Here is a 21,089-nt window from a genome sequence, read left to right as displayed (position 1 = left end):
TGGCTTGTCTAAAAGCAAATTAAAAACACCACATAGACAAATAAACAGCATAACAAACTTGATTTTCACTACAGGGGAACTTTATCTGTTACATAGTGTGACTATGATATAAATATAATCACTCAGATGTCATATAACATGAACTGATGTTTATAGACCACACCTAAATAGGATAAAATTGGTTAGTAAAGCAGCATGCTCAGTTCTGTGGGACATTGTTGAGACCTCTTACTTTCACAGACGTGGCATGTGAGGAAGGTTCCCGCCATCCAGGGTTTCTGGTTGTAACCAGGGCAACAGCGGTCACAGCTCTCTCCACAAGTGTTGTGTTCACACTCACAGCTGAATTTCTGTTGTCAAAACCAAACAGTCAATTAAACCAACTGTGTGCCATTCAGAAATGTTTTGAGAATGCCTTCGCAATTAAAACTCAATCTGAGATGACAAACATAATGCAGAACAGACTAAGTGCCTAAGCACCACTGAGGCTTACAACAATGTGCATAATAAAAATGGTGAAACAATTGCCTAATATTAGCTGTATTTTGGTACTGAGCGGATCAGTGGTCTTGCAGCACTTGTCAATGTCATAATGACTGAGATGGACAATCAAATCAAAAAAGGCAAGCGCTACCATTAATGGGCACTTAAGTAGAGCATGAATTTCAACATTAAACTTTCTTTTTAATCACCGAAAATTGAGATGAAAGAGTAAGTAAGCAGCTTAACCTTTGATATTTTACTTTTTTTAAACTGTTACGAAAGAAATGTTAAAGAACCAACAGTCATTTACAGAAATGCAAACAACATATTTTCAGCATATTAGCCATACGATGAAGAACGAATGTGTACATATTGTAAATTAATTTAATGAATTTGGTTACACTTCCCTTACAGTCTTTCAGTGCATGCACTAATCGTCAGAAAATAGTAAACTAGAAAATAGTAAAACGTATGATTTTGATGAATGTATTAATAAGCTGAGGTTAGGAGAGTCATATTAAGTCCTATTTAAATAAATAAATCAAATGCATTCATCCTTCTTCATTCCTTTAATTTCCTCCAAGTGTCTGCAACCTTTGTGTATTGATATGTTCATGGCTGGTATGTGCTCAAAGTTTAAAGGGATAGTTCAAATGAAACCTATTCATCTACTGAAATTGTGTCAAATTGTGTATTGTTATCCAATTTTTGCCCTGTCTTTAAATTATTTTCATAAAGTTATCTGAAAATGTGCTAGACATTTTGTGGTGCTGTAAAGAAAAAGCAAAAAAAACTTGTTTTGATGTATCATGATAGATGTTTTGGTGATAGAGGTAGTGGCTATTACACACCTATTACACAGACACAAAATATATGTAAAACAAAATACAGCATTTTGATCATATAAGACACAATGCAACTATTTCATTTTTGATTTTTTTACAACTGTTGTGAGTGCATGCTTTATAAAGGCCAAATGTGATTAGTCTCTAATTAACAACTTAATGATAAAGCTCAAGTAATAACCCTAATTACAGTGATAACATTTGAGGATAAAGATTCTTTAGCTTCAGATGACAAACCTTGTTGATTGGGTTGAGCGGGCAGGCCTTAGCGTGACCATAACAGATGCACATGCCTCCTACTGATATATCCTTAATGGAGTAGTAATACTGAAAAACAAAAGCAATGCAATCACATTAACCTCAAACTCTACTGTAATACATAAGTTACTAACTGTTGTCTATTTCCTTTAAAATATTTACAGAAGCACGTTTGCTGATGGTTTATTTATTTATTTTATGTTTTCCACTTGGCAGACCTTTTGTGGTCTGGTTCTGATGAAGCACTGGGTAGCATCTTGGAAGCAAAGTATCTATACGTTAAACTTTATGAACATCTCTGCTTTTCAGCTACAAGTTCACATAACCCCTCACACGACGAAAGTAGGAGTTTGGGAACCACTTTTCCCCCTAAAGCGGACAACATATTTTTAAATATATGAATCAAAATAAGGAATTTATCTAGATGTGAATTGTTACCATGCTGAAAAACCCAGTATTGCTGGTCACCAGCATAAGGTATGCTTTGCACAGTGGTACCAGCTTCAGTCACTGGCTGCTGGTCACCATCACGGGACACTGGTGTGCTGGTGGACCAGCATATGTTGTCATTTGGATGCTGGTAGGATCCCGGTAAGACCTCAACAAATAGCACGTGTGCAAAAGTTGTTGAAGTCTGTTGTCACTATTATGGTGATTAGTGTTCACCCTTGGTGGGCACTTTGACCTTGACTTTGGTTAAATTATTTAACTTTCAGCTATTGTTACTATTGCCTGCAATAGGTTATGCCCCTGACTGCAATTAAATATTTTTTTTTACTGTGTGCTTTTTATGTTTATTCCTTTAACTAACAACTTAGGATTTTGACACATGAAAGTACCCAAATGTACTTCCGATTTTTAAACTTGATGCAACGTAAATACAAAATTGTAGTTACATGATACTAATGTTTATTATTTTGTCTCTTCAATAGACTGTCATTCACATTTTCCAAGTTTGACATTTTTCAGTTAAAGTCAATTAATTGATGATTCAGTAATATCATCATCCAGTTCAGCTCTCTTCCAATATAGTGTCTGTGCAATCAGTCAAGCGTCCCCAATAAGCATATAATATAATAAGCATATGTTCCATTACTACAAGGGTTTTACACACCCTTAAAGGTACCGACTGAGCATCACTGAATAAACAAGCACACTTTTATACTATACTTTTAATGCATACAGCGTTTGTCAAGCTGGTTGTGATGCTTAAACAGATCAATGATTTGAAAGTCACACAAAGCCACAGTGTTAAACTTCCTGGGTAAGTCAACTTACCAAACTCAGAACAATACACTTTGATATGAGAATGACACACATGACCTTTAAATTAGCCTCAAAATCATATGCGACCAATGTAACTTAAGCCTCTCAGATTGCAAAATGACTCTTTGAAATAAATACTTTGGGTTAATTTATCCAAATTGCTCAATGCACGTGAGAAACGTAATCCTGCATTTCAATGAAACTACTCTTTGATGGAAACAGGTCAATCAGCTAGTTAATGAGTTTGTAGGAGGAAGTGGGCGGGTGGAGGCGTGTGATATGGCATCTTTGAGGGAAAGAGAGGGCTGATTTGTTAATTACTGTATGATTTTAATTAAAACCCATCTGTCTGAGGAGGAGAGGCTGGTAATGGATAAGGCGGGCGGCATTAGCTCCAACCATCCACACACACAGATGGCGTATGAATGGCACTGAGCGATGACAACACATTCCCTCTCTCACGCTAGCACCACACTGGCGCTCTTGTCTTTCCATCTCCACCTGAGGCACTCACCCGTCTGGTGACGATGGGGTCGATGTCTCGGGGGTCATTGAGGGCAAGGGTCATGAGGTCAGCGTTTAGGGTGCGGATCCTTTGAAACCGCAGGCGGATATAGCATGCCGAGGTGAAGTTGAGTAATGTGGGCGATGGATCATCCGCACTGGTGCGGCCGTTTATTAGGAGGTGTGAATCTGAAAGAAAATGAGAAGTGAGGAACTGCGACACATGACTGTCTTTATGAGTGAGTCATTGAATAATTTATTCAATCATGCTTGATCCTATTTTTTATTTGGGGGGGTGAGGGGAATATTTCAAAATGTAGTGCATTATCTGAATATTTGAACAATATTGCTGACCAAAAATAATACAATTAACCCTCTGGTTTTCCTCACACTTGTGACACTCTGAGGTATTAAATTGCAATATACAATATTCACCTTAAAATGTAGCTGCATTTTTGTTTATATGAACTAAAACAGTTATGCAATAATATAGTTAAGTTAAAAAATATGACAAATGTATTTAAATTGAAAATATGTGATGAATATATATACAATAATATGTAATACTATGGTTTAACCACTAGATGCCTGTAGACAGGGCTATGTATTGCCTAATTGCTTATAAAAATATTTTCAGACGTAATTATTTACTTTTATTATGTTTTGCATTCGGATATATATAAAGACATTACCAAATACTACTTTGCTCATTTGTAACTACAATGTTTTGTATTTTTGAATCTTTTGTATTTCCCATTCATTTTCTATTTTGGGTATTTTTGACAGTGAAGATCACAAATGTTAAATTTTTTCTAATCATGTCCATGCTTTTTTCCCCCCCATGTCTGCATATAGCAAGTGCCAAAAAGTCACCAAGTTTTGTATCATTCTGATAAAGTAAAAATGTTTAAGAATTTAAACTGGATTTTTTTTTCAGTCTAAAATGATCAAAGACTACCAGAGGGTTAATTGCATATAAACAAATAAGCAACATTCAGTCACAGTGCAATGCAATGCTAGTGCAGCTCAAGAAAGTGATGCGTGCATATGTGTGCAGTACTGGGCTGTTTTTCTTGGGTTAATGATGTGTGCTAATTAGTGCTGTGTGAGTTTATGCTGTCTGTTTTTAAAGGAGATAGAGCGACATTTGAGTCCAGGCTTGATCTCCCCACCCACCTCCCTCATTAGTATGGCACAAACACACACACACACACACACACACACACACACACACACACACACACACACACACACACACACAAACACCATCACACATTGCTGTTCAATATAATCCTATGATCTGACAGCTGTAAATTGACTTTCAGCAAACACACATACACACATGAAACCTGCTGCTGCTTTACTTGTTTTCTAGAAAAGTAAAATGATTGTCTTTTTTTCAGAAAAAAACATGTCAAAATTAAGTGAGTTTTTTGCTTGAATCACGCAAAATCTTCCAATGGGGTAAGCAATATATTCTTGTTTTTTGTTTGAAATAAGATTGTTGCTCACCCCATTGGCAGATTATTTTGCGTTTTTCAAGCAAAAACTCACTTAATTTTTACATGTTTTTTTTTTTCTGAAAACAAGACAATCATTTTACTTGTCTGATTTAAGATTTTTTAGATATTTTTGCTGGAAACAAGACAAAAATCTAAGTAAGAAAAGCATTTTTGCAGTGTATATTTATTTAGTATTCAGTCATGTAATGATTGGGATAATGCAGGGTCAGATGTGAGGTTAGCCATGCATATAGGAAGTCAGAGAGGGAGTAAAATGGCCATCAAAATCTAAATTATGATACCTTGTTTAAAATTTTCAATGAATTGATAATTCATTATAGTGCAAGTTATAATTTCTTCAGAATAGGCCATTCATGTCATAATCATCTAAAAATGGCATTAAAGCCTTTTCATTGCACTTCTTAATTTTGTTGCCCTGTGAGTGAAGGTGTTTCTCACCTCGCCGTTCTCCAGAGGATGGATTTTAGAGTAGAAGGAAGTACAGATGACTTCATCATCATGCATGTGGGACGGCAGGCCTCTTCTGGGGACGATGTTGAAGCGTGTGATGCATTCTGTGTCTGTAGTGGCATAATACTGCCACGGCATGTATGTTTCTCCGTCCAGAGAACGTTCTAGAATCCAGTTTCCGGGCCGAGGTGAGTTTGCAGCTTTCAGGATCACATAAGCGATCTGGAAGACCCGTGTGAGAGGAGAACAAGGAACAGTGTATTAATATTCTGGCAAATATATACTTCAATTTATATACTGTACACACTTTATCTCAGACAGAATCTGTAACATTTTCAAAGAGAGAGATACAATCTTTAAAATGTTCAGAAATTTTAAGTCAGCAAGATTTATTGAATGAATCATTTTTGAATCCAGATTTGTTTTTTTTGTTTTTTTATTAATTCACCAAGGACACATTAAATTAATTCAAAGTAACAGTAAAGACATTTATCATTTCAAAAAGATTTCAATTTAAAATAAATGCTGTTCTTTAGAACTTCCTATTCATCAAAATAGTGGTGCTATTCATCAACCTGAAAATTAAAATGGATCACAGTTTCCTCAAAAATATGAAGCAGCACAACTGTGTTCAACATTGATAATAATCAGAAATGTTTGTTGAGCAGTAAATCAGTATATTAGAATGATTTCTGAAGATCATGTGACACTGAAGACTGCAGTAATGATGCTGAAAATACAGCTGCACATCACAGAAATAAATTACAGTTTAACACATATTCACACAGAAAACAGATATTTGAAGTTGAAATAATAATTTATAATAATTCAATTGTTATTGTTTTAAACAAATAAATGTAGCTTAGGTGAGCAAAACCAAACAATCAATTATCAATAAAATAAACTTAATTCAGAAACATCAAAAACAAAATTCAATGAACACAAAACAATAACTGAACTTACACAATTAATCCTGAATTATATTAAATGCCACTGTTAAATTCTACTTTGAACAGGATCATTTTTATAACTTCAGTTGTTATAAATTAATAAATTAATTATTTTTATTTATTATTTTACAAAAGCTAATAGTTGAGGAACTGTACTTTAGTAATTTGATTAGAAATAATATTTTAATGAAAATGATTTGTATTATTAAAATAAAATGTGGCAACTATTTTATAAAAGCAATATGGATGTGCTGTAGTTTCTCTAAAGTACATCCTTTAGTGGTAATTACATACAATATAGCACAGCCTGAAGGACCTTATAACTCAATAATAGTGATGAGCAGTCAAAGATGTGCCCATGTCAGCTATTTGACAACAACTTCAAGCTATCCCTTTCACAAAAATAAATAAATAAATAAAATAATTATCAGCTTATTGTGAACTGTATTTCTGCAGGATGATTTTCAGAGCAGCTGCTTTGATTACCGTCAAACACGAAAACACCAAAATTGTAGTTACATGATACTAATGTTTATTATTTTGTCTCTTCAATAGACTGTCATTCACATCTTACAAGTTTGACATTTTTCAGTTAAAGTCAATTAATTGATGATTCAGTAATATCATCATCCAGTTCAGCTCTCTTCCAATATAGTGTCTGTGCAATCAGTCCCCAATAAGCATATAATATAATAAGCATATGTTCCATTACTACAAGGGTTTTACACACCCTTAAAGGTACCGACTGAGCATCACTGAATAAACAAGCACACTTTTATACTATACTTTTAATGCATACAGCGTTTGTCAAGCTGGCTGTGATGCTTAAACAGATCAATGATTTGAAAGTCACACAAAGCCACAGTGTTAAACTTCCTGGGTAAGTCAATTTACCCTGTGATAATGTTCGTAGTAGACTCTCATAATAGATTAGTTTTTTAGCAGGAGAACAAAAATGAAAAAGAAGATCTGAGAAAGAAAAGTAAAACTTGATTCCCATGACTCCCCACTCTTTTATTCAGCAGTAGTAGACCTGAGGCACACGTATACACACACACACACATGCGTGTAAGTGTGTATACCACGGTGTAACATGTTAAACACCATCCCTGTCAGGTTCTCTGCGGCCTTCAGAAAGCTTCAGGGCGCAGTGACATTCCAGCTTACCTGAAGAGCTGACCTGGATAAAAAGAAAACATGAGAAACGGGGGAAAAAAGCTAGACTGAAGTCTCTATTCATTCCTGTTACCTTTTTAGGTAACACCGCCCCACGAGAAACACACACACAGAAAACAACAATAGAGTTCGCATCGCACGCTCTTTCATCTGCGGCAGATAACAGGCTCACGTTACCGTCTCTCACAGCACTGCCACTGCCCTGGACGCTCATTCAGTAGCACAATGATGCTTTGTCGTGTCCAGAGGTACGCGCGAGTTGAGGCACATCTGAATACACAATCATCTCACTGAACTGTGAAAGAAGGCAGTAATGCAAGGCCACATCAGTCAAACAAGTGTGAGTGTACACTTCAAACTACTCAACAATCCCGCACAGGGTTAATCACACAGCTGGAGGACTTCATTCTGATTGGTCAGCTGCAGCATTCAGTCACCAGCTACTTCTGAATAATGACAATATCCAGAGCAACCTTGAAGAAAGAGCTGGGGTAATAATTAACACTATATATACCCATTTCTGTTGACAAAACAGGACAATCATAACAAATGATACATCAAATTAAACAGATAAACAGAAAAGCAGGATAATATACCTGCAAGCAACACATTTAGCATGAATTCAGCTGTCACTCAGAGCTTGCTATTTTAAGACCAAATGTTGGTTTGTAGTTATTAATAAACTCATAAGTCCTTATTTGATATACTTTCATAAGTGCATATTTATTCTACATTTATATTTAAGAAAAGTGCATACTCAGGCCATTCAAGATTTAGATAAGTTTCAACATTTGTAGAAATGTGTCTCTGCATCAGTGTCTCAGCAATGGATGCTCTGCAGTGAATGGGTGCCGTCAGAATGAGAGTCCAAACAGCTGATAAAAACATCACAATAATCCACAAGTGCTCCTCATGACTCAAACAACTTTACAAGCAAAACAGTCCAAAACGTTCTAAACAAATATGTGGGTGGATTTTGATGTGAGAGACAACAGGAGATGGACTTTTTCACTGGAGGTGAACTTATGGACTCTTATTTAAGCGATGGTTTGAAGTTAAACATGTTTTAATGATGGATTTGTGTCTTACAAGCTCACAGCTTTTGGCTCACAATACATTAACTGATGGACTGGAGTGGTGTGGATTACTTGTGGATTATTGGGATATTTTTATCAGCTGTTTGGACTCTCATTCTGACGGCACCCATTCACTGCAGAGGATCCATTGCTGAGACACTGATGGGATGATTAATTTCTCCAAATCTGATGAATCGGATGTGTGTGTGTGTGTGTGTGTGTGTGTGTGTGTGTGTGTGTGTGTGTGTAACTAAAATTGGCCATTGAGTTTCAAAATCACACACCAACAAACCATTATATGATGACAAAATGATTCCCAAACATTAATCGCCAATGCCCCTTGTGTCAGTATACTGACTTCAAAGCTTCCTCTATAAAAGCAGTTACTGACTGTGTTGTTAAACAGTTTTTGCCATCTGTCCAGTAACGTGCAGAGCTCTTGACATGAGGCCGTATCAGATGCCTTGGGACTGAGAACAGGTTAGATGTATAGTAGACAAATTCCTCTCCAGTTTATCCAGAACATTTCCTCAAATTAAACTTCTGCTGCTCATTTCACAAGTGAAGATATTAGCCAGTCATTACACGTCTTTTACACAAGTCTTAAAGGTACAGTTGCAAAGCAGCATGTTTAATTGCAACTTGAGGGGGAAACAAAAGAGTAGAGGAATTTATATGAAACACATTGCTTTGTTTGTCTGTAGTATTTATAATTAGCTTAATAATAAAACAACAACAACAGAAGTCCCTTGGAAATAGTGCGTCCTCATTTAGACGTGAACATGTCTCTCTCACTCTCTGTGTGTGTGTGTGTGTGGTCAGTGTTGAAGGCAACCGCATCAGAGGTTGCCCTCAGGTGTTCATTTACCGCAGAGGTTCCCACCAGTAAAGGCCAAAGATTTCATAAGAGACAAACAAGCATCCCTGCAGCATGTGACAGAGAAAAGAAGAGCTATAAAAACCATAACCCACAACCTGTCAGATATGACACAACTCAAATACAGATGTGCATTGCCTTATCTGACTATGTGCGCTGGCCTAAGACCTCCTACACACACACACACACACACACACACAGACACAGATGACAGTATATTCTCTTTACGTCACATCTCTCCTGTCAAAGATTATTCTCAGAGGCTTCAATAAATTTCAGTTCAGATGAACAAACTCGAGAAAATGTTTAATAACTGAAAAGCCAGAAGGGTAAACACTTGGGAGTGAATGTGTTGTTTTTCCATTTTCTATTGCCATTTTATTTTTTCTGATATCATGCTGAATCCAACATTATTTTGATTTGACAATCTAAAAATGACATTAAAATATAGGGATGTACATCTTGCCAAAGTCTTTTAGAATCAGAATCAGAAAGAGCTTGTATTGCCAAGCATGCTTGCGCATACAAGGAATTTGTTTTAGTGTCATAAGCTTCCAGTTCACAGAGACAACAACGACACACAGACAATAAAAATAAGATGAGAATAAAAACACATATGTAAATATAAATAAAAATTGAAAAAAGTAAAATAATAGTGAAAAATAATTTGAAAAATAAATAATTGTATGTACAGTTGTGCTATAGATGACAGAATGAAATAGAACAGAAGGAGATGCTGATTAACTGCCATAATTGATTGGTTAAAATCAGTTAACTGACAAGCCATTAAAAAATTAAATTAAATTAATTATATGTATGATACATATACAAAGCCCAATTTTTTTTTTCTTATCAAGTGTTTATAGGCTAAATTTGAATGATACACAGTGATTTCAACAGAAAGAAAAAAATGTGGGTGTGTGTCTGAGAGAGAGAGAGAGAGAGAGAGAGAGTGTGCACGATCTCAAAGCCAAGACAACTTTCAATTGCATAAATAACTATCGCACTATTTTCCATGCAAAGTAAAATGTAGCATAATTAGTTTAGTTGAGTATCACAATAATGTAACATTCCTCAAAGCTGAGAATTAATGAACAGAACACCTGTTTCTCCAGACTTATGCTGTCAGTCCATGATTTGGATGTGATAATGAATAATAAAACAAAAACAAACCTTACTTTTCTAGTCTTGCTAGAGAAGACTTGTTTTGGGAGTGTAGTGGGAGTGAAAGGGAAAAGCTGCACATGCAATATCTCAGGTTATGTATGTAACCCGGTTCACTGAGAAGGGAACGAGACACTGTGTCATGGCATTGAGGCTGTAGGAATGCTTCTGCTTGAACAGTGTCTGAAGCATGAGTGAAAATCTTGTTTGGCTGATGTGAAGTCAGGTGATGTAGCGTGGCATGTAGACCATAGACCAGGGGTTCTCAAAGTCTACATTCAAAGGTCCAAATCTGAATTTTCATCAGTGTCAAAGGTCCGGAACAATTGGTTATTACAAAATGTGTTTTTAATAAACATACATAACATATAACAAATAAACACTAATTTAAAAAAAAAGGTTCCCTTTGCATTCAAAATACTTTAATAACAAGTGCAAAAGTGGCAAAACAATTAATTTAAGTGTCAGCAGTAGAAGTCGACCTATAATGTTTTTTCTCTGGCCAATGCCGATATTTAGAAATCAGGGCAGCCAATGGCCGATACATGATGCTGATTTTTTGAGCCGATTTTCTCTTTTTTTCCCTTTATATCAAAAGAGAGTTTGCGTAAATGGTTATTGCAGGGCACAAGATAGTAGTAGTAGTAGCCTAATTCATAGTAATAATACATGGCTCAAAACTTAAGCACCTTCTCAAAACAGTTCTGAAGCATGCTTTTTTGTTTATGTTTGCTGACAGACACCAGTGTTTCCCGCAGACTAGCAAATGCAAGTTGATTCTCTGCCAGCAGGAGAGATATAGCTGTTATAGCTGTTTCCCCGGTAACGACTGTAATCAAATAAGCGCTACTTTATCAGCCATTACAGGAAAGACCAAATGAAAACTGACATCAAAGCTTTTCTGAAGAAAACGGACGGTTCTTTTAAAAGATACATTCATATAAAAACACCCGCGCAGCATTTTATTTTTGAAACGCGCAGTGCTCAGTTTATTCAACGAAGTATAAGCCTTTTGTAAAATCTATTTGTAGCGGTCAGTTTTGATATTGTGACAAGCCGCCACAAATAAATGTATACACTGGGCACTGCTATAAGACAAATTGCCATAATATAAGTGATAGCAAAACAAAACAAAAAAATAAAAATATTAGCGGTGAAATGTCGCCCGATTATGTCAAACGTCATACGCTCACTGGATGTCATGATGACAACAAATGTCATGAAGGAAAAGTTTCAATATCTCGCCTGCAATTTCGGACCTTCTCCAAAAGACATAAAAAAATAAGAATAAATAAACAAATGATTTACAAGTTTAACGTGCGTTTATCAAAGTAGGAAATATAATTAGTGTTCTTGAAATATGAAATAGAAGCGGGTCCGGATTGAATTCCCTCCGGGTCCGGATCCGGACCGGAGTCCGGACTTTGAGAAGCACTGCCATAGACCTTAAAAGGGCACCTTCGTCAAAGAATCTCCAACTTCCAGTTGCCTGAAGGAAAATGTGTCTGGCATCCCCAAAGTTTGGCAACATGACGCAGCATCCCATTCCCGTTTTAGGGAACCAGGCCACTTATGTAACCTGACGTTCTCTTTTAAGTTCAAACCTTTGGCATGGCGTTGACACTGCGGAAATGTTAATACCAATGCCGACAAAAGCTGAGAGGATTTATGCCATTGGCCTAAGCAGTCATCTATGATTTGGTGCCCCTCATCTCCAGCCAAGGTTCATAGATCACCTCGTATGCACCATGGTGTCCAGCCTCAATGGAGCTGGAGATGTGAGCATGAACCAGAGGGGATAGTGGGTTGACTTCTCAAAGGCAAACAAGTCGGCTTGCCTGCACCAGGATGTCTGTTCCCAAGTTTTCAAGTTGTAAGTATTTAAAGGTCAACTGAAGAGAAAGACATGCTGAATAGTTGATTATGCTTGGACAAAATATAAAGTTTTATTTCTTAAAGAAATTGATAGAACTGCCCCCTTTAGACAAGTGAGAGATAAGCAAAGATCCAGTCCTTGGATGAATCAGAAAGTATATGAAATATTAAAAAACAGCAACAAGGCATTTTCGATTTATATGAGAACTAAGGATCAGGAAGACTATGAAAAAATTAAAGCACTTGGACATTTAGGTCAGAGCAGTATAAAGGAGGCAAAAAGAGATTTTATCTAGGAAAAACTACAAATAAATAAGGAAGATCTCAAATCTCTGTGGAAAGTGCTGGAAAGTGCTGAATATGTTCCAGTCAGTTGGCAAAATCAAATTTATTGTATCAAAATTAGGATTAGATATTGATGGTGAGATAGAATTTGAAGTATTTAATTCTATTCTATTCATTAAATGAAAATACCTTAGTGGATAAGAAGAATTTATATGAATGATTTTGGTAAGAGATTTTATTCAAAACCTAATTTTAAGCTTGTGATTGGGTCTGCGGGAGTTTGGGAGGGACTTTGGTACCATGACTCCAGCTCATGATCAAAACGTCTAAAAGACTAAAAGACGTCTAAAAGAATTTAAAAGACGTCATTGATGCAAGATGACAGCAGCAATACCTGGGATATTTTGGCTTTGCTTTTCTACAATGAAAGGAAATAGAGACACGTCATCCATCTTTGTTTTTTGTTTGTTTGTTTTTTTACAATCTATTGTCTAAATCTACTGCACTGGATGTTATTCCAGCTAGATTTTTAAGAGATGCTGCAGATATTATAGTTCCAACTGTTACATTTATCTTTAATCTTTCTTCAAAGGGTATAGTGCCATCTGACACGAAGGTTGATTTTATAATGAAGCAGAATAATAAAGGAAGAATGTGTGGTAGGGTACTCTTGGATCTCGAAGTGATTCATTCAATACTGTTAGATCATTGAAGTGTCATGGGTTAATTGAGTATGGTGATAGCCTGGTTGAACTCTTATCTAAATTGGATAGTTCAGAGGGTAGAAATTGATGGTATTCTTTCTGAGGAAACAATTGTTAATAATTGAGTTCCTCTGGGAAATGTCTTAGCCCCCTTTTGTTCTTATTATACATAAATGACATGAAAGCTGTTTGGGATTATAACTAGTTTTTATATGCTTATAATTCTGCTTTACAGGTTTCAGACAAGGATGTTGACAGAACGTCTCGGTTACGTATGTAACCCTCGTTCCCTATCTGTCGGTCACTACGAGTTATGTCGTGACGACATTAGGGGATGTACTTGGAAGCCCCAATCATCTCTGACTTAAGAGAAAACGCCAATGAATATTGGCTAGTGGATTTTGCATACCTGAGCCACTCCCCGTGCATACGGGTATAAAAGGGCGACAGGTGCATCCACTCATCAGATTTTTGCTTCGGAGCCGAGTGGATGAACGTTTGATCTCCACAAAGCCATTCATCATCTGTCTGGAAGCTGTTCTGGTTGGCGTCACGGTGCGAACAGCGGTGTCCTGTCTGCAGCGATTCCCCTGGGCACTTCAACTGAAAGAGCAGATTTCCTAAAAGAGCAAATCACGGTCGGTTCACGTCTTTTTAAAGACGCTGTTCCGGCCGTGTCCTCTTGGTTGCGGTCGTTTCCTGTCCTCCGTCAACAGCCACGATCGTTGTCTTCAGTGTCTGGGCTTCCAGCACGCTGAAGCTGCGTTCGTGGATGGTTTATGCGTTCATTGAGCGTGTAACCATGGCAGCGCTGCGATCGCGCCTCTCTCTCCTCACGGGGATGGGAGGGGCTCCCTCTGTCACTACCCGCGCTGGCTTCTCTGCCACGAGCAGAGAAGCATCGGCTAGTGCTCGGGGCGATCTGAGGGTTACAGTGAGAGCCTTCCGCCGGGCCAGTCCCCACGGACCTTTCACTCCTCCTGCAGCAGCTGTTCAGTGCGGCTCCCCGGTGATTCTGCTGTGCTGTGTTCCAGCTGGCCCCGATATCGTCCAAGGAGGCGATAAAAAGGCCCTGACATGGGAAAACCGGAGATGTGGAAAGCTGCTCCATCTCAGGAGCTGGTGAGGTCAGCGCCACTCCTTCCCCTGTAGGAGGGCTGGGGGAGGATCATTCATTCTGTTCCGCCGCTGGCTCAAGGGCCTGCAGTACCAACATTGTCAAGTGAGAGCAATTTCCTTTCCCCCGGGTTATCAGGTTCGCGGGTTGACAGTGTGCGACGCGTTGCCTCCTCACTCTCGCCCGCGACCCATCTTGCCTGCGGCCAAGAGAGTGCGGTTCGGGGACGCAGTGCCTCCCCACGCACCTCTAGCCAGTCCCCTTTGGGACCAGGGAGTTCGGTAAGGATGCTTCAGAACGCGCTGCCTTCTGTACCATCCAGCCCTACTCCCCTGCACTGCACCACCGCAGGTACGTCGGTTGTGCCGTTGGAGCCCCTTGCACGGCGTCTGGAAGCGTGGCTTGCGCTACCCAGCCCGTCTTGTTGGCTCGCGCGCACAATTCGACTCGGCTACGCGATTCAGTTCGCCAGGCGACCTCCCAAGTACAGCTGCGTTCTCGAGACCTCGGTGGTAGCTCAGAACGCTCCTGTCTTGCGTGAGGAGATTGCTGTCCTCCTGGCAAAGGATGCAATCGAGCCGGTCCCTCCAGCCGAGATGAGGCAGGGGTTTTACAGCCCTTACTTCATCGTACTCAAGAAAGGCGGTGGCCTTCGGCCAATCCTGGATCTGCGAGTTTTGAGGATATGGCATCCGTAGCCGCAGTCACGCCGCTCGGATTGCTTCATATGAGACCACTTCAGCACTGGTTACACTCACGGGTCCCGAGATGGGCATGGCGCCGCGGCACACATCGTGTGACCATCACGCAGTCGTGTCGCCGCTCTTTCAGCCCCTGGTCGGACCTTGCATTTCTACGGGCAGGGTTGCCCTTAGGACAAGTGTCCTGGCATGCTGTTGTCACAACAGATGCCTCCAGCATGGGCTGGGGCGCTACATGCAACGGGCAGGCAGCCTCGGGGCTCTGTACGGGGCCTCGTCTGCTTTGGCACATCAACTGCCTAGAGCTGCTGGCAGTGCATCTGGCCTTAAGGCAGTTCCGGCTGCTGGTGGTAGGCCAGCACGTGTTGGTCCGTACGGACAGCACTGCGGCCGTCTCGTACATCGACCATCAGGGAGGTGTACGATCACGCCGCATGTCACAGCTCGCTCGCCAGCTCAAATCGCTGCGCGCCATCCTCATTCCGGGGGAGCTCAATCGTGCAGCCGACGCGCTCTCACGACAGCTCACGTTCCCTGGAGAATGGCGACTCCATCCCGAGATGATCCGGCTGATTTGGGGGAAGCTCCGGTAGACCTGTTTGCTTCCCGCGAGTCCTCCCCTCGGCACGGACGCACTGGCACACAGCTGGCCTCGGGCTCTGCGCAGGTATGCGTTTCCCCCAGTGAGCCTGCTCGCACAGACCCTGTGCAAGGTCAGGGAGGACGAGGAGCAGGTCCTGCTGGTTGCGCCGCATTGGCCCACCCGGACCTGGTTTCCGGAACTCATTCTCCTAGTGACAGTTCCTCCTTGGCGCATCCCTCTGAGGAAGAACCTTCTTTCTCAGGGACTCGGCACCATATGGCACCCGCGTCCAGACCTGTGGAACCTCCATGTGTGGCTCCTGGACGGGACGCGGCAGACTTGAGTGGCCTGCCACAGGCTGTGGTGGACCCCATCACTCAGGCTAGAGCTCCTTCAACTAGGCAAGCCTATGCACTGAAGTGGAGTCTGTTGGCAGACTGGTGTTCCTCTCGTCGAGAGGACCCCCGAAGATGCACGATTGGAGTAGTGCTTTCTTTCCTGCAAGAGAGGTTGGAGCACAGGCTGTCGCCCTCCACCTTGAAAGTGTATGTGGCTGCTATTGCGGCCCATCACGATGCAGTGGACGGCCGGTGCCTGGGAAAGCACGATCTCATCGTGAGGTTCCTGAGGGGTGCCAGGAGATTAAATCCTCCTAGGTCACCCTTGGTGCCCCCCTGGGATCTCTCTATCGTCCTGGCTGGACTTCAGAGGGATCCTTTCGAGCCGCTGGATTCAGTTGAGCTGAAGTTCCTGTCTCTTAAGACAGCGCTCCTGACCGCGCTCACTTCCATCAAAAGGGTCGGGGACCTCCAAGCATTTTCGGTAAGCGAAGAGTGCCTTGTGTTCGGGCCGGACTACTCTCACGTTGTCCTGAGACCCCGACCTGGATACGTGCCTAAGGTTCCCACCACGCCCTTCTGTGGTCAGGTGGTGAACCTGCAAGCACTGGCCTCGGAGGAGGCAGACCCGGCCTTGGCGTTGCTGTGTCCTGTAAGAGCTCTACGCATATACGTGGAACGCACCCGGAGCTTCAGAAGCTCTGAGCAGCTCTTTGTCTGCCACGGAGGTCAGCAGAAAGGGAAGACTGTCTCCAAGCAGAGGTTGGCCCACTGGATAGTGGATGCCATCGCCTTGGCGTACCAATCCCAAGGCGAACCGTGCCCCCTCGGGGTGAGGGCTCACTCTACACGGAGTGTTGCCTCCTCCTATGTGCTGGCGCACGGCGCCTCTCTGGCAGACATCTGTAGAGCTGTGGGCTGGGCGACACCGAACACCTTCGCGAGATTTTACAGTCTCCGCGTTGAGCCAGTTTCTTCCCGTGTGTTGGGTAACAGGTAAGTGGAGGGAAGAGCTGTCACGGTGTCACGCTTGCAGCCGGTGTCACGCTTGCTGCGCCATTCCCCCTCACCAGGGGATACGAGCGCCTGCTTTCTCCTCAGTTCCCCGTACGGCGAACCCTGGTGGAGTTCCTCCAGCACCCCCGGCAGTCAGACTGGGCGGAGCAGTCTGACGCCAGGCCCAGTACTGGTGCTAGCTCGCCCGGGTCTCCGGTCAGCCCCTGTACTCGGCTAGGTGTCCGTATGGCCTGATTCCCTTCGGGTAATCCCACACGTGTATTCGTCCACGGTACGGTTTCCCTCACGGTAAACCCGTGTCTTCCCTTTGACAGAGCTCTGTCAGGCCCTGCTGGCAGCCCTCCTACCTACTTCTAGGTAGGATCTGCCCCAGGGTCCAGTCGTATATAGTACTGCCCCAGGCCTGGGCCAGTCCATATCAGTGTCTCCACATGTTACCTCCCTTCGGGCAGGATGTGGCTTCGTAGCGCCCTTCTCCAGAAGGCTCGCTTCCCCGTCAGTACTGCCAAGCTGTACAACAAACAGGAAAGACTTGAAGCATCTTTCATGGAAGGTCGAAATCCCTTCCGAATTCTTGGGGTATGGAACAGCGGCTTGGCTATCTCCAGCAGCTATGTACTCAGTGGTCCCTGCGGGCACCCAGGTTAGCGAATTTGCGCTGGGGCGATGGGAAGGTTGTGACCTTCGCATGGCATTTGTCTGTCACGCGCTAGCTTGTCAACATCTGCATGCCACAAGGTCATGACGGGGTTCAGGTTGTGACGCTTTCCATAGGACCCCTAATGTCGTCACGACATAACTCGTAGTGACCGACATATAGGGAACGTCTCGGTTACGTACGTAACCCTCGTTCCCTGATGAAGGGAACGGAGACGTTATGTCCCCATGCCACAATCCTGAATCATCGCTGGTTGCCAGGGACACGTTCTCGGCTCCTCAGCGGAAAACCTGATGAGTGGATGCACCTGTCGCCCTTTTATACCCGTATGCACGGGGAGTGGCTCAGGTATGCAAAATCCACTAGCCAATATTCATTGGCATTTTCTCTTAAGTCAGAGATGATTGGGGCTTCCAAGTAAATCCCCTAATGTCGTCACGACATAACGTCTCCGTTCCCTCCATCAGGGAACGAGGGTTACATACGTAACCGAGACGTTCCCTGAAGGAGGGAACGGAGACGTCACGTTGGTGACCGACGAATTGGGATCTCGCTTAGAGAGACCAATCCACTACGAGTGTATTTAAACGAGCCAATGCACATTTCCATGCAATTATTGCATCCAGCTACCGCTGATCACAGCGTGAGTATAAGTAGGCAGCAGGTGCAGTGCATATTCAGGTTTTCACTGAGGAGCCGAGCCGGTGACCTGGCCGCTCAACGGTGGTACAGCAGCCGTGGCGACGGGACGTGACGTCTCCGTTCCCTCCTTCAGGGAACGAGGGTTACATACGTAACCGAGACATTCAGTCGAACCCGTTCCACTTGGAACCGGACGCTGCGGAAGCCCACCCTTCCCAAAGGAGGTTCAGAAGCACTTATGGATATGAACAACCGTTTAGGTGCATATGGAAGATTAGAGGAGATTGTAGCCTCTTGGACAATGGCAGAACATCTGCCGGGGAAACACAGGCTCGAAGGCTATACCGTGGACTTCACACATATGGGATCCAACTAGGACTAATATACATTAGTCTAAAAATCTACTCAAGTAAAAGTAAAAAGTAGCGCATTTAAAATTTACTCAGAGTAAAAATTACTTAGTTACTTTTTAACAGTGGGAGGGACGCAAAAATGGAATAAGCCAAGGGTGTCAAACAGCTCCTGGAGGGCCACAGCCCTACACAGTATAGATATCAGCTGGATCAGCTGTGTTTAATTAGGGTTATATATATAATTTTATTGTTTAATTGTTTAATTGTATTAAAAGTGAGCCCTATTGTGTGGGTGAGTTAAATGAGGATGTAATTTACTCCCAATGAGGTCTATAATGCTATAGAGCAACTAGCTGATAACAAAGCCAGTGGCAATGATAACATCACTGCGGAGCATCTCAAGTTAGCCAGCCCCAGAGTGGCAGCCCTTTTATCCATTTGTTTTACAGGGCTGTTGACTCATGGTATACTGCCAGACACCATGTTGACCGTTACATTATAGTGCCCGTCATTAAGGACAAGGCAGGGAAAATAGGGAGTCTTGACAACTATAGACCCATCGCTCTAGCTAGCATTCTTTCAAAGGTGTTAGAAAAGATGCTACTAGATAGATTGAGTGGGCTCATTTGTACCACAGAAAATCAATTTGGCTTTAAGTCTCAGCATAGTACTGATCTATGTATTTATGCTTTGAAAGAAGCTGTCGAATCCTATAGAAGGCAGGGCTCTACAATGTTTATTGGGTTTATTGATGCGTCCAAGGCATTTGAGTTAATCATCATAAGCTTTTTACTAAACTCATGCTTGATAAAGTTCCCTTGGCTTTTGGAATTAAAATAGCCCCACATCATCACATAGCCTTCACCATACCTAGAGATTGGCATGGTTTTATTTCAGTTAGCCTAATAGCTGGTTTTATTTGCATTGAGCGGTGATCTTATGGAAAGTACTCCATGCCAATCTCTAGGTATGGTGAATGCTATGTGATGATGTGGGGCTATTTTAATTCCAAAAGCCAAGGGAACTTTATCAGGATGCATAGTATCCTGGATCCATGAAGTAACTGGCCTTTAAAAATAAAAATCTGCCTGCCTCTATGGGAATTTAACATAGGGGTGCCCAAACTTATGCACCCTGTATTTTAAGGAAGAACATTTATTTATTTACGATACATTATTCATTCACAAAGAAAGTTGGTGTGCTTAAAGGTAGGATTTTTCCCAATTTTTTTAATTAAGGCATTAAGTTCAATTTCCAAAAGATGGCGCTGCCCCACCGTCGAGGGTGGTGAGGGAGGACGAGCCACCGGATCGGTTTCGGGCAGTGAAAGGTGCCGTCCATGATTCCGTGAGCTCATCATGCACCTCCGGGAAGAAAGGTACCGGGGTGGGGCCCTGAGAACCAGCGCGAGGCACCCCAAGAAACCAGTCATCCAACCTTGAGGGTTCGGGACGCGGTGGAGGTTTCCACTCGAGCCGACCCTCTCAGTGGCCCGGGCAAGCATAGCCACTATTTCCGGATCCGAATCCGGCATCGCCGGCTGCCCAGAAGGTGGCAGCGGTGCCGAATCATCACCTCCAGAAAGGTCTGACTCACCCTCCGATGCAGCGATCGACATCCGATCGTCGGGGGGAGCACCAAAGGATACAATTGGTACCCCATGAGAGGGTCCAGCCTGTTCTCTCGGCAGCTCCACAGGCTGCGAAGTGCCGGTGGAAGGAGGAGCCCTCGGAGGTTGGTTCCTAGGAGGGGAATTCCTCACCGTCACCATAAGACCAGTCCGGTTACTGTCAGAAGTAGCGCTCCCCCGACTGCTGCCAGGTGGAGCCCTAGATCTAGGCAGAGGCACGGGCACCCCGCCCATTTGCAGGAAACGGAGTCTGGTCCGCAACTCCGCGACAGCCATTTTCCCGCAGTAGGAGCATGACTCGTCCACGAAAGCCGCCTCAGCGTGATTAACACCCAGACATGAGAGGCAGTGATCGTGACCATCACCCTGCGCCAGGTAACGACCGCATCCAGAAATGCACGGATGGAAGGGCTTTTTTAAAAAGACGTTCCACCCGTGAATGCTCTTTCAGAGAAATTACTCTTTTAGTGTGCTGAAGCGCACAGGGGAGATGGCCACTTGCAACACAATCAGGGGGTAGTGCAAACCGATGTGTGCAATCCACTTGAAAGGAAGGAACCACCGCCGCTGAAGCGCCGTGACACCAGCACAGGAGACCTTCGGAGAGCATCCTT

General features: G+C 42.5%; 1 pseudogene across 1 annotated transcript in view; it reads right to left on the bottom strand.

Moving 5' to 3' along the window:
- LOC306879929 (laminin subunit alpha-2-like) overlaps nucleotides 1–20,751 on the bottom strand; it is a 225,482-nt pseudogene extending 204,731 nt beyond the window's left edge. The window contains exons 1-5 of the transcript in view: nucleotides 20,283–20,751; nucleotides 5,318–5,577; nucleotides 3,367–3,545; nucleotides 1,566–1,655; nucleotides 233–350 (exon numbers count right to left, since the gene is read on the bottom strand). The product of the transcript in view is annotated as a laminin subunit alpha-2-like (transcript). The remainder of the gene's footprint in view (nucleotides 1–232; nucleotides 351–1,565; nucleotides 1,656–3,366; nucleotides 3,546–5,317; nucleotides 5,578–20,282) is intronic.
- Between the last annotated feature and the right edge of the window lie 338 nt (nucleotides 20,752–21,089).

This window comes from Barbus barbus, assembly GCF_936440315.1.
Source record: "Barbus barbus genome assembly, chromosome: 14".
NCBI lineage: Eukaryota > Metazoa > Chordata > Actinopteri > Cypriniformes > Cyprinidae > Barbus > Barbus barbus.
This window is presented reverse-complemented; position numbering and strand designations above follow the sequence as displayed.